We start from the raw sequence: 15628 nt of genomic DNA on the forward strand, positions 1-15628 counted from the left end.
TTGTAGTGGCTTCTAATTTTCTGCTTAAACTCTGACTTTTACGTTGTATTGCCCAACAATTTAACTTCCAGAGAATTTAACTTACATATGAACTAGGAAGATGCTTATCGTACAATTTTTAAAGCTTTGGATAAAAATATTTAATATTTAATGAAAAATATTTAGTTTTTTTAGTCATGGCAAAAAAATGGGAACAATTTAAATGGCTGTGACTAGGGAGATGATTTTTTATGCAAAGCATGTAGTATGTTTTTAACATAAAATGCTACACACAAGTTTTTTAAACCATATATAATTATATAAATATTATATACATCAACATATATGATCTCAAAATAGATTTAGTTAATAAGGCAAAATGCACATTGAATATTGAATATGTAAATAGAATGCATTTACTTGATTTTAAAATTTCTAAACAATTCCATGTGCTCTGTGTGTGTGTATGTGTATGTGCATGTGTATATATTCAAGAAAAATTTAAAGACTTTAAAAGGAATGTTGCTCACCACTTTGAGATAGTGTTTACCTCTAGCAAGCACCTCCTAAGAAAAAAAGGGGAAGACTATTAAGAGGGGACAAAAGGCAATATTTTGCCTTGATCATATTTATCAGAAACAAAATTGTGAGATAGAGATTTGTACGCAGAAAACTTATTAAAGTGTCCTTTCTGAAATAGCATCCATAATAGAAGTAAGGGAGGCCCGATTGGGCAAAAGGGGATCTGAACTGTGTCACACTTATAACAGAGGCCACAAGTCCCATGGGCACTCTAGAGCTGAAATGGCCCTTCAGAGTTGTCTAGGCAAGGGGGACAAGGCCTCTGTACTCTGTATTGACCAGTATTGACCAGTCACTGGATAAGACCCTTAATAAACTTGGGTGTGGCAACTCCACTGGTCCAAGGGCAATTTCTAGAGAGGGACTCAGCCGTAAGCAGTCAGTACCCAATACTCTGGAAAGCTATGGAAATCATGCCTTCATTCTGAAGAGAGGATTAACATGTGTAAGTTTTAATTTATTCTTGGATTATAATATGTTTAACAAGGAACGATTTCCCTATGTTAAATTACCCAGGTCCTTTCCAACTGTTAATGTCATGTGAAAATCCAATTGTGACTAGCATCTTTATTAATAATTTTTTCATATCTTATTTTTCCTTGAATATATCATTTTAATTACAATTACTGAATTTTAAAAGATAATAATTTTTTCCTAATACATACCTCGTTTTTAAACTTTTCCTTTTCAGGAGAACTGTACCAGTTTATACTCCCAACAGCTGATCATGAGTGTATTCTGCTCACCTACGCTCAGCAGTATTGTGACATTTTTACTTCAATATTTTCTAATTTAATAGTTGGATAATGACAGCTCATTATTTTGTTCTATGACTTCTTAATTACTACTAACCCTGAATAGACAGGTTTTTTGTTTGTTTGTTTGTTGTTTTTTGTTTTGAGACAGAGTCTTGCTCTGTTGCCCAGGATGGAGTGCAGTGGCATAATCTTGGCTCACTGCAATCTCCACCTCCAGGGTTCAAGCAATTCTCTTGCCTCAGCCTCCAAGAAGCTGGGATTACAGGCATCCGCCATCATGCCTGACTGATTTTTGTATTTTTATTAGAGACGGATTTTCACCATGTTGACCAGGCTGGTCTTGAACTACTGACCTCAACTCGGCCTTCCAAAGTGCTGGGATTACAGGCGTGAGCCACCATGCCCAGCCAAGTATTTTTTTTATTAGGATTGTCATGTACCTTGTACTAAACCAAACATTTAAAAAAATACAGATTTTTTTTCAAATCTGGCCATAAAAATTTCTTTTTAAATAATAAAATCTTTATATTTGCTATTTATAAATGTTTGATGACTGTAAGCAAACATTTTAGCAAATGCTATTAAACAGACCATGTGATGCCTAGTGAGCAATATCTCCTTCTAAATGATCTGATTGAAAGTAAGAAGTGATACTGATTGTCTTTTATAATGTAACTAAAGTTGATGAACAAACAGTATGCATGGGAGGTTATCTTTAAAGCAAATGGAGTTTTTGTTTTGGTTTTTATTTTCTTATTTGTTTTTTATCCCTCACTCCCTTTATAGCTACTCAGTGGAAAACATTTTTTCTTACCCCTGTATAAAAATGTTGACAAGCAATAAAAGTTTTTTGCTTATCATAAAAAATAGAAAGTCTTACTTGATTTTTATGGATTTTTGTTTTTGGTTTTGTTTTGTTTTAGAGACAGGGTCTCTGTCTTCACCCAGGATGGAGTGCAATGGCATGATCATAGTTCACTGCAACCTCAAATTCCTGGCCTCAAGCAATCCTGAACCTCCTGCCTCAGCCTCCTGAGTAGCTAGGGCTATAGGTGTAGGCCCTACTGTGCCTGGCTAATTTTTTAACTTTTTTGTAGAGATAGGATCTCAGTATTCTGCTTAGGCTGGTCTCAAACTCCTGGCCTGAAGCGATCCTCCCACCTCAGCCTCCCAAAGTGCTGGGATTACAAGCGTGAAGCACCACCCTGGGCCAAAAAGTCCTACTTAAAGTTATGAAACACACTTTCCATTTAGAAATAAATTAATCGACACTTGCATCTTCATTCAAAAATAATACTCCTCTCTGCTATCTGAGCTAAAGCTGGCTATAGGTAGTCCTCAGGACATCTAGAGAGAGGCTTCATTGGCTTCTCTTCTCTTTCACACACTCATATATTTCTAGCTATTATTTTAACACTGTCAAGGTCAAAGCTAAAAGAAAATAAAACCAATGGTAAATTTTTTTTTTCTTTTTAACAAAGTTGCGCTCTTGTCTCCCAGGCTGGAGTGCGGTCGCGCGATCTCGGCTCATTTCAACCTCTGCCTCCTGGATTCAAGTGATTCTCGTGCCTCAGTCTTCAATTAGCTGGTACTACAGGCACGTGCCACCACACCTGGCTAATTTTGAAATATTTTTAGTAGACCCTGAGTTTCACCATGTTGTCCAGGCTGGACCTCAAGTGATCCACTCGCCTCAGTCTCCCAAAGTGCTGGGATTACAGGCGTGAGACACCATGCCTGACCTAGTAAAATTCTTATTTATTCGATATTGTCATAAGATGTTTTCATATTTGCTAGGCTTAGTGGTTTTGGGGACTTTCTCTTGGACTTCTTATATGAGTTCATCCAAGTCTCCCAACAAACACTACTGGTTTCTCACCAGAGGTTGCTTTGATCTGGTGAATGTGCTCTATTTCTTTCCGCAGCCCAGAGGTTACCCCCAGTTCTCTTCTGTTGAGGCTTTACTGTGCCTCCAGACAGCCCTACTGGACATCATCTAAGAGGACCTTTTTACAGGCTCTCTCAAATGCACACAGTGTACTTCTGGTCCACAGGACACACTCAGGCAGTCTTGCACAAGCAGATTTGTGAGAGTAGTATGGACCCTATATATGAAACAGCAATTCTTTCTACTCTACCACCACAGAAAGTCTCCCTTTTTCTGATTTTCAGCTGTCTCAGAGGGAGTCAGTGCACTCACTACCTCAGATCTCTCTGAAGGGAGTCATTATATCTCTGCCCAACCACCTGATGAGACAGTGAATAAGATCTTAACACAGTTTTCTCTAAAGTGGTCCTCTTCACAAGTCTTATGATGAGAACCCCCATTTAACAGCACCTCCTGTGTCATAAGATACTATGTCCATACTACCTCTATATCACAATTTTCTGACATCAGAGAAAGAAAAAGAAAAGAAGTTCTCAGCAAACAAGGCTCTGACAACAAAAGCTGGCAGTTCTTGCAAAGACACCATTTGCCTCTTGCTTAAGATACTAAGCTAGCCCACCATTAGGGTGTGTAAAAAGACATTTGCAATTTTAAGATGCCAAGAATTCTGTTATATACATGTTTCTCTATTTCCTCTTTGGGCATGCAGATTAGCAGGAAACAAAACAGTCTTAAATTTCACTTTTTAGGCTGTTATCTTTGTGTCTATATATTAGTCAGTTCTCGCACTGCTATAAATACCTGAGACTGGGTAATTTATATAGAAAAGAGGTTTAATTATGTCACGGCTCTGCAGGTTCTACAGGAAGCATGGTGCTGGAGAGGCCTCAGGAAACTTACAATCATGGAAGAAGCCAAAAGGGAGCAATAATTCACATGACTGAAGAAGGAGCAAGGGGGAGGTACCACATACTTCTGAACAACCAGATCTCATGAGAAATCACCATGCAAAAACAGCACCAAGAGGGATGGTGTTAAGCCATGAAAAACTGTCCCTGTGATCCAATCACCTTCCACCAGGCCCCCCTCCAACAATAGGGATTAAAATTCAACATGAGATTTAGGCAGGAACACAGATCCAAACTACATCAGTCTATAACAATTTCTTTAATTCTTCAGTGAATTGCATATTCTCTTTGTCACCTAACCTGTCTTCCTTGATAGTCTGACAGCTCACTTTGGAATTTAGTAGTTGTGATTTTTCTGCCTCAGCCATAACTAGGGAGGAAAAATTCAATTTTAACATTGTATTATAGCAATCAATGAAGTTGTTCTATTGGATTCATTTATACAGAAAGTTTCTCCTACCACCTCATATCCCTTTCTGGGATTTTTGTGTAGGAATCATGGAGAACTTATCTTTAGATTTTATATTCTCCAAAATATTGGGGTATAATTTTTGCTTCCAAACCATTAGAACGGCAAATTTCTAATCCTTGCATTTCACAAGGTAAACAGTAAATCGGTTCCTTTAACCTTATGTTTTTAATGTAAACTAAAGTCAAAAGAACAATACTACTGCAGAACTGAAGCCTCTCTCCTCTTAGTCCGAAACTTTAGCTGTCTATGCTATTTAGGCCAGAGGAAACGTACAATGCTGTGTGTTCAGATCCCTACAAGTCATCTAACCAGGAGGCCACAAGTCCACCCCACCTTCCATTTCTGGTTTCAGGTCCTGAAGAGTATAGAGAAAATCCTGCTTTTCCTGGGGTTTTAAATGCTGGCAAAAGCAAGGCTTATGGTAATAAGACCCAGATCAAAGGCCTATCCTCCTGGTTCAGCCTGCCTGCCTCCACTCCTGCCTCCACTATGTCCATCAGGGTGACCCAGAAGTCCTACGAGGTGTCCACCTCTGGCCCCCGAGGCCTTCAGCAGCCACTTCTACATGAGTGGGCCCGTTGCCTGCATCAGCTCCTCGAGCTTCTCCCCAGTGGTACCAGCAACTTCTGGGGTAGCCTGAGCAGAGGCTATGGTGGGACCAGTGGCATGGGAGGCATCACAACTGACACGGTCAACCAGAGCCTGCTGAGCCTCCTTAACCTGGAGGTAGACCCCAACATCCAGGCTGTGCCCACCCAGGAGTAGGAGCAGATCAAGACCCTCAACAGTCAATTTGCCTCCTTCATCGACAAGGTACAGTTCCTGAAGCAGCAGAACAAGATGCTGGAGACCAAGTAGAGCCTCCTGCTGGAGACTCACCTGGAAGGGCTGACTGACGAGATCGGCTTCCTCAGGCAGCTGTATGAAAAGGAGATCCGGGAAGATGGCCAAATAGGAACAGCTCCAGTCTCCAACTCCCAGCGCGAGCAACACAGAAGACCGGTGATTTCTGAGTTTTCAACTGAGGTACTGGGTTCATCTCACTGGGGAGTGCCGGACGATCGGTGCTGGTCAGCTGCTGCAGCCCGACCAGCGAGAGCTGAAGCAGGGCGAGGCATTGCCTCACCTGGGAAGCGCAAGGGGGAAGGGAATCCCTTTTCCTAGCCAGGGGAACTGAGACACACAACACCTGGAAAATCGGGTAACTCCCACCCCAATACTGCGCTTTAAGCAAAGAGGCACACCAGGAGATCATATCCCACACCTGGCCGGGAGGGTCCCACACCCAGGGAGCCTCCCTCATTGCTAGCACAGCAGTCTGTGATCTCGCGGCAAGGCAGCAGCGAGGCTGGGGGAGGGGCGCCCACCATTGCTGAGGCATAAGTAGGTAAACAAAGCTGCTGGGAAGCTCGACTGGGTGGAGCTCACAGCAGCTCAAGGAAACCTGCGTATCTCTGTAGACTCCACCTCTGGGGACAGGGCACAGTAAACAATAACAAACGCAACAGAAACCTCTGCAGACACAAGCGACTCTGTCTGACAGCTTTGAAGAGAGCAGTGGATCTCCTAACAGGGAGGTTGAGATCTGAAAAGGGACAGACTGCCTGCTTAAGTGGGTCCCTGACCCCTGAGTAGCCTAACTGGGAGACATCCCCCACTAGGGGCAGTCTGACACCCCACACCTCACAGGGTGGAGTACACCCCTGAGTGGGAGCTTCCAAAGCAAGAATCAGACAGGTACACTCACTGTTCAGAAATATTCTATCTTCTGCAGCCTCTGCTGCTGATACCCAGGCAAACAGAGTCTGGAGTGGACCTCAAGCAATCTCCAACAGACCTACAGCTGAGGGTCCTGACTGTTAGAAGGAAAACTATCAAACAGGAAGGACACCTACACCAAAACCCCATCAGTACATCACCATCGTCAAAGACCAGAGGCAGATAAAACCACAAAGATGGGGAAAAAGGAGGGCAGAAAAGCTGGAAATTCAAAAAATAAGAGCACATCTCCCCCGGCAAACGAACACAGCTCATCGCCAGCAACGGATCAAAGCTGGACGGAGAATGACTTTGACGAGATGAGAGAAGAAGGCTTCAGTCCATCAAATTTCTCAGAGCTAAAGGAGGAATTACGTACCCAGCACAAAGAAACTAAAAATCTTGAAAAAAAAAGTGGAAGAATTGATGGCTAGAGTAATTAATGCAGAGAAGGTCCTAAATGAAATGAAAGAGATGAAAACCATGACACGAGAAATACGTGGCAAATGCACAAGCTTCAGTAACCGACTCGATCAACTGGAAGAAAGAGTATCAGCGATTGAGGATCAAATGAATGAAATGAAGCGAGAAGAGAAACCAAAAGAAAAAAGAAGAAAAAGAAATGAACAAAGCCTGCAAGAAGTATGGGATTATGTAAAAAGACCAAATCTACATCTGATTGGGGTGCCTGAAAGTGAGGGGGAAAATGGAACCAAGTTGGAAAACACTCTTCAGGATATCATCTAGGAGAACTTCCCCAACCTAGTAGGGCAGGCCAACATTCAAATCCAGGAAATACAGAGAACGCCACAAAGATACTCCTCGAGAAGAGCAACTCCAAGACACATAATTGCCAGATTCACCAAAGTTGAAATGAAGGAAAAAATCTTAAGGGCAGCCAGAGAGAAAGGTTGGGTTACCCACAAAGGGAAGCCCATCAGACTAACAGCAGATCTCTCGGCAGAAACTCTACAAGCCAGAAGAGAGTGGGGGCCAATATTCAACATTCTTAAAGATAAGAATTTTAAACCCAGAATTTCATATCCAGCCAAACTAAGTTTCATAAGTGAAGGAGAAATAAAATCCTTTACAGATAAGCAAATGCTTAGAGATTTTGTCACCACTAAGCCTGCCTTACAAGAGACCCTGAAGGAAGCACTCAACATGGAAAGGAACAACCGGTACCAGCCATTGCAAAAACATGCCAAAATGTAAAGTCCATCGAGGCTAGGAAGAAACTGCATCAACTAACGAGCAAAATAACCAGTTAATATCATAATGGCAGGATCAAGTTCACACATAACAATCTTAACCTTAAATGTAAATGGACTAAATGCTCCAATTAAAAGACACAGACTGGCAAACTGGATAAAGAGTCAAGACCCATCAGTCTGCTGTATTCAGGAGACCCATCTCACACACAGAGACATACATAGGCTCAAAATAAAGGGATGGAGGAAGATTTACCAAGCAAATGGAGAACAAAAAAAAGCAGGGGTTGCAATCCTAGTCTCTGATAAAACAGACTTTAAACCATCAAAGATCAAAAGAGACAAAGAAGGCCATTACATAATGGTAAAGGGATCAATTCAACAGGAAGAGCTAACTATCCTAAATATATATGCACCCAATACAGGAGCACCCAGATTCATCAAGCAAGTCCTTAGAGACTTACAAAGAGACTTAGACTCCCATACAATAATAATGGGAGACTTCAACACTCCACTGTCAACATTAGACAGATCAACGAGACAGAAAGTTAACAAGGATATCCAGGAATTGAACTCATCTCTGCAGCAAGCAGACCTAATAGACATCTATAGAACTCTCCACCCCAAATCAACAGAATATACATTCTTCTCAGCACCACATCGTACTTACTCCAAAATCGACCACGTAATTGGAAGTAAAGCACTCCTCAGCAAATGTACAAGAACAGAAATTATAACAAACTGTCTCTCAGACCACAGTGCAATCAAACTAGAACTCAGGACTAACAAACTCAATCAAAACCGCTCAACTACATGGAAACTGAACAACCTGCTCCTGAATGACTACTGGGTACATAACGAAATGAAGGCAGAAATAAAGATGTTCTTTGAAACCAATGAGAACAAAGATACAACATACCAGAATCTCTGGGACACATTTAAAGCAGTGTGTAGAGGGAAATTTATAGCACTACATGCCCACAAGAGAAAGCAGGAAAGATCTAAAATTGACAATCTAACATCGCAATTAAAAGAACTAGAGAAGCAAGAGCAAACACATTCGAAAGCTAGCAGAAGGCAAGAAATAACTAAGATCAGAGCAGAACTGAAGGAGATAGAGACACAAAAAACCCTCCAAAAAATCAATGAATCCAGGAGTTGGTTTTTTGAAAAGATCAACAAAATTGACAGACCAGTAGCAGGACTAATAAAGAAGAAAAGAGAGAAGAATCAAATCGACGCAATAAAAAATGATAAAGGGGATATCACCACCGACCCCACAGAAATACAAACTACCATCAGAGAATACTATAAACACCTCTACGCAAATAAACTGGAAAATCTAGAAGAGGGGCCGGGCGCGGTGGCTCAAGCCTGTAATCCCAGCACTTTGGGAGGCCGAGACGGGCGGATCACGAGGTCAGGAGATCGAGACCATCCTGGCTAACACGGTGAAACCCCATCTCTACCAAAAAATACAAAAAAAAAAACTAGCCGGGCGAGGTGGCGGCGCCTGTAGTCCCAGCTACTCGGGAGGCTGAGGCAGGAGAATGCCGTGAACCCGGGAGGCGGAGCTTGCAGTGAGCCAGATCTCGGCCACTGCACTCCAGCCCGGGTGGCAGAGCGACACTCCGTCTCAAAAAAAAAAAAAAAAAAAAAAAAAAAATCTAGAAGAAATGGATAATTTCCTGGACACTTACACTCTTCCAAGACTAAACCAGGAAGAAGTTGAATCCCTGAATAGACCAATAGCAGGCTCTGAAATTGAGGCAATAATTAATAGCCTACCAACCAAAAAAAGTCCAGGACCAGATGGATTCACAGCTGAATTCTACCAGAGGTACAAGGAGGAGTTGGTACCATTCCTTCTGAAACTATTCCAATCAATAGAAAAAGAGGGAATCCTCCCTAACTCATTTTATGAGGCCAACATCATCCTGATAACAAAGCCTGGCAGAGACACAACAAAAAAAGAGAATTTTAGACCAATATCCCTGATGAACATCGATGCAAAAATCCTCAATAAAATACTGGCAAACTGGATTCAGCAACACATCAAAAAGCTTATCCACCATGATCAAGTGGGCTTCATCCCTGGGATGCAAGGCTGGTTCAACATTCGCAAATCAATAAACATAATCCAGCATATAAACAGAACCAAAGACAAGAACCACATGATTATCTCAATAGATGCAGAAAAGGCTTTTGACAAAATTCAACAGCCCTTCATGCTAAAAACGCTCAATAAATTCGGGATTGATGGAACGTACCTCAAAATAATAAGAGCTATTTATGACAAACCCACAGCCAATATCATACTGAATGGGCAAAAACTGGAAAAATTCCCTTTGAAAACTGGCACAAGACAGGGACACCCTCTCTCACCACTCCTATTCAACATAGTGTTGGAAGTTCTGGCTAGGGCAATCAGGCAAGAGAAAGAAATCAAGGGTATTCAGTTAGGAAAAGAAGAAGTCAAATTGTCCCTGTTTGCAGATGACATGATTGTATATTTAGAAAACCCCATTTTCTCAGCCCAAAATCTCCTTAAGCTGATAAGCAACTTCAGCAAAGTCTCAGGATACAAAATTAATGTGCAAAAATCACAAGCATTCTTATACACCAGTAACAGACAAACAGAGAGCCAAATCATGAATGAACTTCCATTCACAATTGCTTCAAAGAGAATAAAATACCTAGGAATCCAACTTACAAGGGATGTAAAGGACCTCTTCAAGGAGAACTACAAACCACTGCTCAGTGAAATCAAAGAGGACACAAACAAATGGAAGAACATACCATGCTCATGGATAGGAAGAATCAATATCGTGAAAATGGCCATACTGCCCAAGGTTATTTATAGATTCAATGCCATCCCCATCAAGCTACCAATGAGTTTCTTCACAGAATTGGAAAAAACTGCTTTAAAGTTCATATGGAACGAAAAAAGAGCCTGCATCTCCAAGACAATCCTAAGTCAAAAGAACAAAGCTGGAGGCATCACGCTACCTGACTTCAAACTATACTACAAGGCTACAGTAACCAAAACAGCATGGTACTGGTACCAAAACAGAGATATAGACCAATGGAACAGAACAGAGTCCTCAGAAATAACACCACACATCTACAGCCATCTGATCTTTGACAAAGCTGAGAGAAACAAGAAATGGGGAAAGGATTCCCTATTTAATAAATGGTGCTGGGAAAATTGGCTAGCCATAAGTAGAAAGCTGAAACTGGATCCTTTCCTTACTCCTTATACGAAAATTAATTCAAGATGGATTAGAGACTTAAATGTTAGACCTAATACCATAAAAATCCTAGAGGAAAACCTAGGTAGTACCATTCAGGACATAGGCATGGGCAAAGACTTCATGTCTAAAACACCAAAAGCAACGGCAGCAAAAGCCAAAATTGACAAATGGGATCTCATTAAACTAAAGAGCTTCTGCACAGCAAAAGAAACTACCATCAGAGTGAACAGGCAACCTACAGAATGGGAGAAAATTTTTGCAATCTACTCATCTGACAAAGGGCTGATATCCAGAACCTACAAAGAACTCAAACAAATTGACAAGAAAAAAACAAACAACCCCATCCAAAAGTGGGCAAAGGATATGAACAGACATTTCTCAAAAGAAGACATTCATACAGCCAACAGGCACATGAAAAAATGCTCATCATCACTGGCCATCAGAGAAATGCAAATCAAAACCACAATGAGATACCATCTCACATCAGTTAGAATGGCGATCATTAAAAAGTCAGGAAACAACAGGTGCTGGAGAGGATGTGGAGAAATAGGAACACTTTTACACTGTTGGTGGGATTGTAAACTAGTTCAACCATTATGGAAAACAGTATGGCGATTCCTCAAGGATCTAGAACTAGATGTACCATATGACCCAGCCATCCCATTACTGGGTATATACCCAAAGGATTATAAATTATGCTGCTATAAAGACACATGCACACGTATGTTTATTGCAGCACTATTCACAATAGCAAAGACTTGGAATCAACCCAAATGTCCATCAGTGACAGATTGGATTAAGAAAATGTGGCACATATACACCATGGAATACTATGCAGCCATCAAAAAGGATGAGTTTGTGTCCTTTGTAGGGACATGGATGCAGCTGGAAACCATCATTCTTAGCAAACTATCACAAGAACAGAAAACCAAACACCACATGTTCTCACTCATAGGTGGGAACTGAACAATGAGATCACCTGGACTCAGGAAGGGGAACATCACACACCAGGGCCTATCATGGGGAGGGGGGAAGGGGGAGGGATTGCACTGGGAGTTATACCTGATGTAAATGACGAGTTGATGGGTGCAGCACACCAACATGGCACAAGTATACATATGTAACAAACCTGCACGTTATGCTCATGTACCCTACAACTTAAAGTATAATAATAATAAATAAATTAAAAAAAAAAAAAAAGAAAAGAAAAGGAGATCCGGGAGCTGCAGTCCCAGATCTCAGACACCTCTGTGGTGCTCTCCATGGACAATAGCTGCTCCCTGGACATGGACAGCATCATCGCTGAGGCCAAGGCACAGTACAAGGAGATCGCCAACCACAGCCGGGCTGAGGCTGAGAGCATGCACCAGATCAAGTATAAGGAGCTGCAAACACTGGCTAGGAAGCACCGGAAGACCTGCAGCGCACAAAGACTGAGATCTCCAAGATGAACCGGAACATCAGCCTACTCCAGGCTGAAATTGACGGCCTCAAAGGCCAGAGGGCTTCCCTGGAGGCCGCCATCGCAGATGCGGAGCAGAGTGGGGAGCTGGCCATTAAGGATGCCAACGCCGAGGTGTCGGAGCTGGAGGCCGCCCAGCAGCGGGCCAAGCAGAACATGGCTTGACAGTTGCGTGGGTACCAGGAGCTGATGAACGTCAAACTGGCCCTGGATATCGAGATCGCCACCTACAGGAAGCTGCTGGAAGGCGAGGAGAGCCGGCTGGAGTCTGGGATGCAGAACATGAGTATCCATAGTAAGACCACGAGCCCCTGTGCAGGTGGTCTGAGCTCAGCCTATGGGGGCCTCACAAGCCCTGGCCTCAGCTACGACCTGGCCTCCAGCTTTGGCTCTGCCTCAGGCTCCAGCTCCTTCAGCCACAGCAGCTCCACCAGAGCCCTGGTCGTGAAGAAGATCGAGACCCGCGAAGGGAAGCTGGTGTCCGAGTCCTCTGACGTCCTGCCGAAGCGAACAGCTGTGGCAGCCCCTCCCAGCCTGCCCCTCCTGCGGCTGCCCGAGAGCCCGGGAGAGAGGCCGCTGTGCAGGGTAGCACAGGGAACAGGAGCACCCCTGAGGCTCAGCCCTAGCCCTCAGCCCACAGCAGGGAGTTTAATGCCTAAGGACCCCCCTTGTCCATGCCTCCAGCTACAAAACAATTCAATTGCTTTTTTTTTCCTGTCCTAAATAAAACCTCAGCTAGCTCTGACAAAAAAAAAAAAAAGTAATTACTTAATGCCTTAGGTGATGAAAAAACAATTAGCGTCTATTAAATGCATTTCAAACTAAAAAGTACTTAAGGTTAAGTAAAAGTAGACCTATTAAGATCAAGGAGTCATTCCTTTGCTCTTTAAAGAGATATGTATCAGTCACAAAAACAGCAGGAAATAAAATTCATTCAGAATAATTTAAAGTGAGAGATGTCAGTGAAAAAACTAATTATAGAATAATGGACATGGCTTAGGAAACAAACAAAGTGTGTTAGTCCATTCTCACACTGCTATAAATAAATACCTGAGACTGGGTAACTTATAAAGAAAAGAGGTTTAACTGGCTACAGTTTTGCAGACTATGCAAGAAGCATAGCAATTTCTGCTTCTGGGGAGGCCTCAGGAAGCTTTCAGTCATGGCAGAAGGCAAAGTGAGAACAAGGCACTTCACATGGTTGAAGCAAGAGGAAGATGTAACCCATTGGGGATTACATTTCAACACAAGGTTTGGTTGGGGACAGAGATCCAAACCGTATCACAAGAGATGCTGAGATGCCTGGAGACTGGTGATAGTGAGAAACCATTACAATTCCAGGGGCCAAAGCGGGAGGACGAAACATTGTCAAAGCAGAATGTCTCCTCCAACTCTACATTCTCATTCTGGTGCCTTTCATTTTGTGAACCCAACCCCAAGTCAGCTCACAAGAGAACCTGATGATGCAGTCCATTTTGGTCTGAAGCATGAAGAAGAGCACAAAATAATGGACAATAGAACTGGAGATTAAGAGGACAGTGAAAATAATGAGCACAAGTTTCCAGTCAAAATATATCAGCTAAAAATAGATATGCTATATTCTCTGTCTTTGGAAAAAAATCCATTCTTGAACAGACATGAGAGCAATTGGAAAGATAAGACAAAGAGTTCCTGAACAGCCAGTAAGCTCCAAAACAGATGTTGACACAGACACAATCTGAAACTCTATTGCTGGCCATTGCACAGGAGACCTGAAGTAGCAGAGGAGAGAGGGGCATGTCCTAGGAGAAATAGATATTTGGTAGAAAGGAGAGAAAACATCCCCAAGAAATACCCCAAAATTGTCAACTAGCATCCTTTCGGAAGATTGTATGTAATGGTACTTGGTGAACTGCTAAAGCATTTGGCTGGTTGTAGTTGTTAGTTACTGATGTTATTAACAGCAGTCCTCTATCATGACCATATTGAGCTTCTGTTACAAGCACCTTACTCCATTGTGGTGGCTGTTGGCTTTCTCAACTCCAAATCCACCACTCTATAGACTCTGCTTTTGATAAGAAGGCTGCAACTCATCAATCAGAATCATCGTTTGGTTCCCTGCTATGTTCCATTAATTGGGGGAGGCTAGGACACTGGAAGCTGCTGTAGGGACAAATATCTCTATCATGTTTGCTTATTATACCTATCAGTGCTATCACAGCAATAGTTCTTTGCCCAGATGCATTGGTTCCAGTTTCTAGTTTATTTTTTTCCCACACTTCCAGGAATATTCTAATCATGTCCCTCAAAAGAAATAGAACCAACTATCAGTGGGCTGTGTTCAGGGACCTGAGTCCCAACTTCACAAGAGGTCTTTCTCTGGTGTTCCTGAGGTATGAGCTGTAGTGGGGAAGTCCTCTTTCCTGCAAAGTTGGCTCTTGGCCTCATGTTCTCCATCCTTTGAGCTCCTAAGGTACCAGAACCAAAAGAGCAGCACCCTCCCATTATAGGTCAGAATATAAGCTCTTGGGGAAACTCTCCATCAAAATTATAGTTTTTAATAAGCCCAGACTCCTCTCTTTGTTCCCAAAGCCATACGAGTAGAGGAAACTTCCTATAGTTATTATCCCTGAATTATTCCCGTGTTCCCTTTTTTTCCCTTTCAGTCCTCTAATATCTGTTTATCCAGTTCTTTGTACTAAATGCTTCCTGTGTTAGTCACTGGTGTGACTTCTATTTTTCAGTCTAGACCCTTAATAGCATATCCATTTCAACTTTCCTTGAGGATAAGGTCCAAGCATAGCATTATAAATCCCAACAGATTAAAATATTTCTGTATTTGCTTCTTGTTAATCTTGAAGCCTTAAAGAAAATTAATTTATTTGAAGATGGTATTTCCCAAAAGCAGGAACATGCCTGTTTAGCAATAAGCATGACATTACGACTTCTGAAGAAACTATACAGATTGGAGCTGAATTAAGCATAGTTGTATTTCACAGAATGCTTATACTCGACATCTTCCCTGAAGAGCTGGGAGAAAGTATGAATATTTGACCAAATACAGTTAGGTTACTGACAATGCAATAAAATATTTATTTATTATACTAGCTGTTAAATGTGGAGGTCAATGAGGCCAGAGGCAAAGGAAAGTAAAAATATTTGGAACAATTAAGTAACCATGGACACAGCAAGTTGTCTATGGTAAATTTCATTTATAAGATTCAGTAATTTGAAATTGTTAACGCACTTTTTATTCCCATTTGAGAGCAGGGTGATGTTATTTATCTCTTTAAAGGAGAAGTTTAAATAATAAGTAGACACTTTCTCTTTTTCCATTTTTTTAAAACAAAATAATACCACATTTGCAAACTAAGATG

At 41.8% G+C, this 15628-nt stretch overlaps 1 protein-coding gene and 1 pseudogene across 2 annotated transcripts in view; one reads left to right on the forward strand and one right to left on the reverse strand.

Moving 5' to 3' along the window:
• The window catches only part of MMP26 (matrix metallopeptidase 26), a 368531-nt gene that overhangs the window by 337701 nt on the left and 15202 nt on the right, over positions 1–15628 (reverse strand). The gene's annotated exons all lie outside the window — the stretch shown is intronic.
• LOC716943 (keratin, type II cytoskeletal 8 pseudogene) lies at positions 4834–12995 on the forward strand (annotated as a pseudogene).

This window comes from Macaca mulatta, chromosome 14, assembly GCF_049350105.2.
Source record: "Macaca mulatta isolate MMU2019108-1 chromosome 14, T2T-MMU8v2.0, whole genome shotgun sequence".
In the NCBI taxonomy this organism is placed as follows: domain Eukaryota; kingdom Metazoa; phylum Chordata; class Mammalia; order Primates; family Cercopithecidae; genus Macaca; species Macaca mulatta.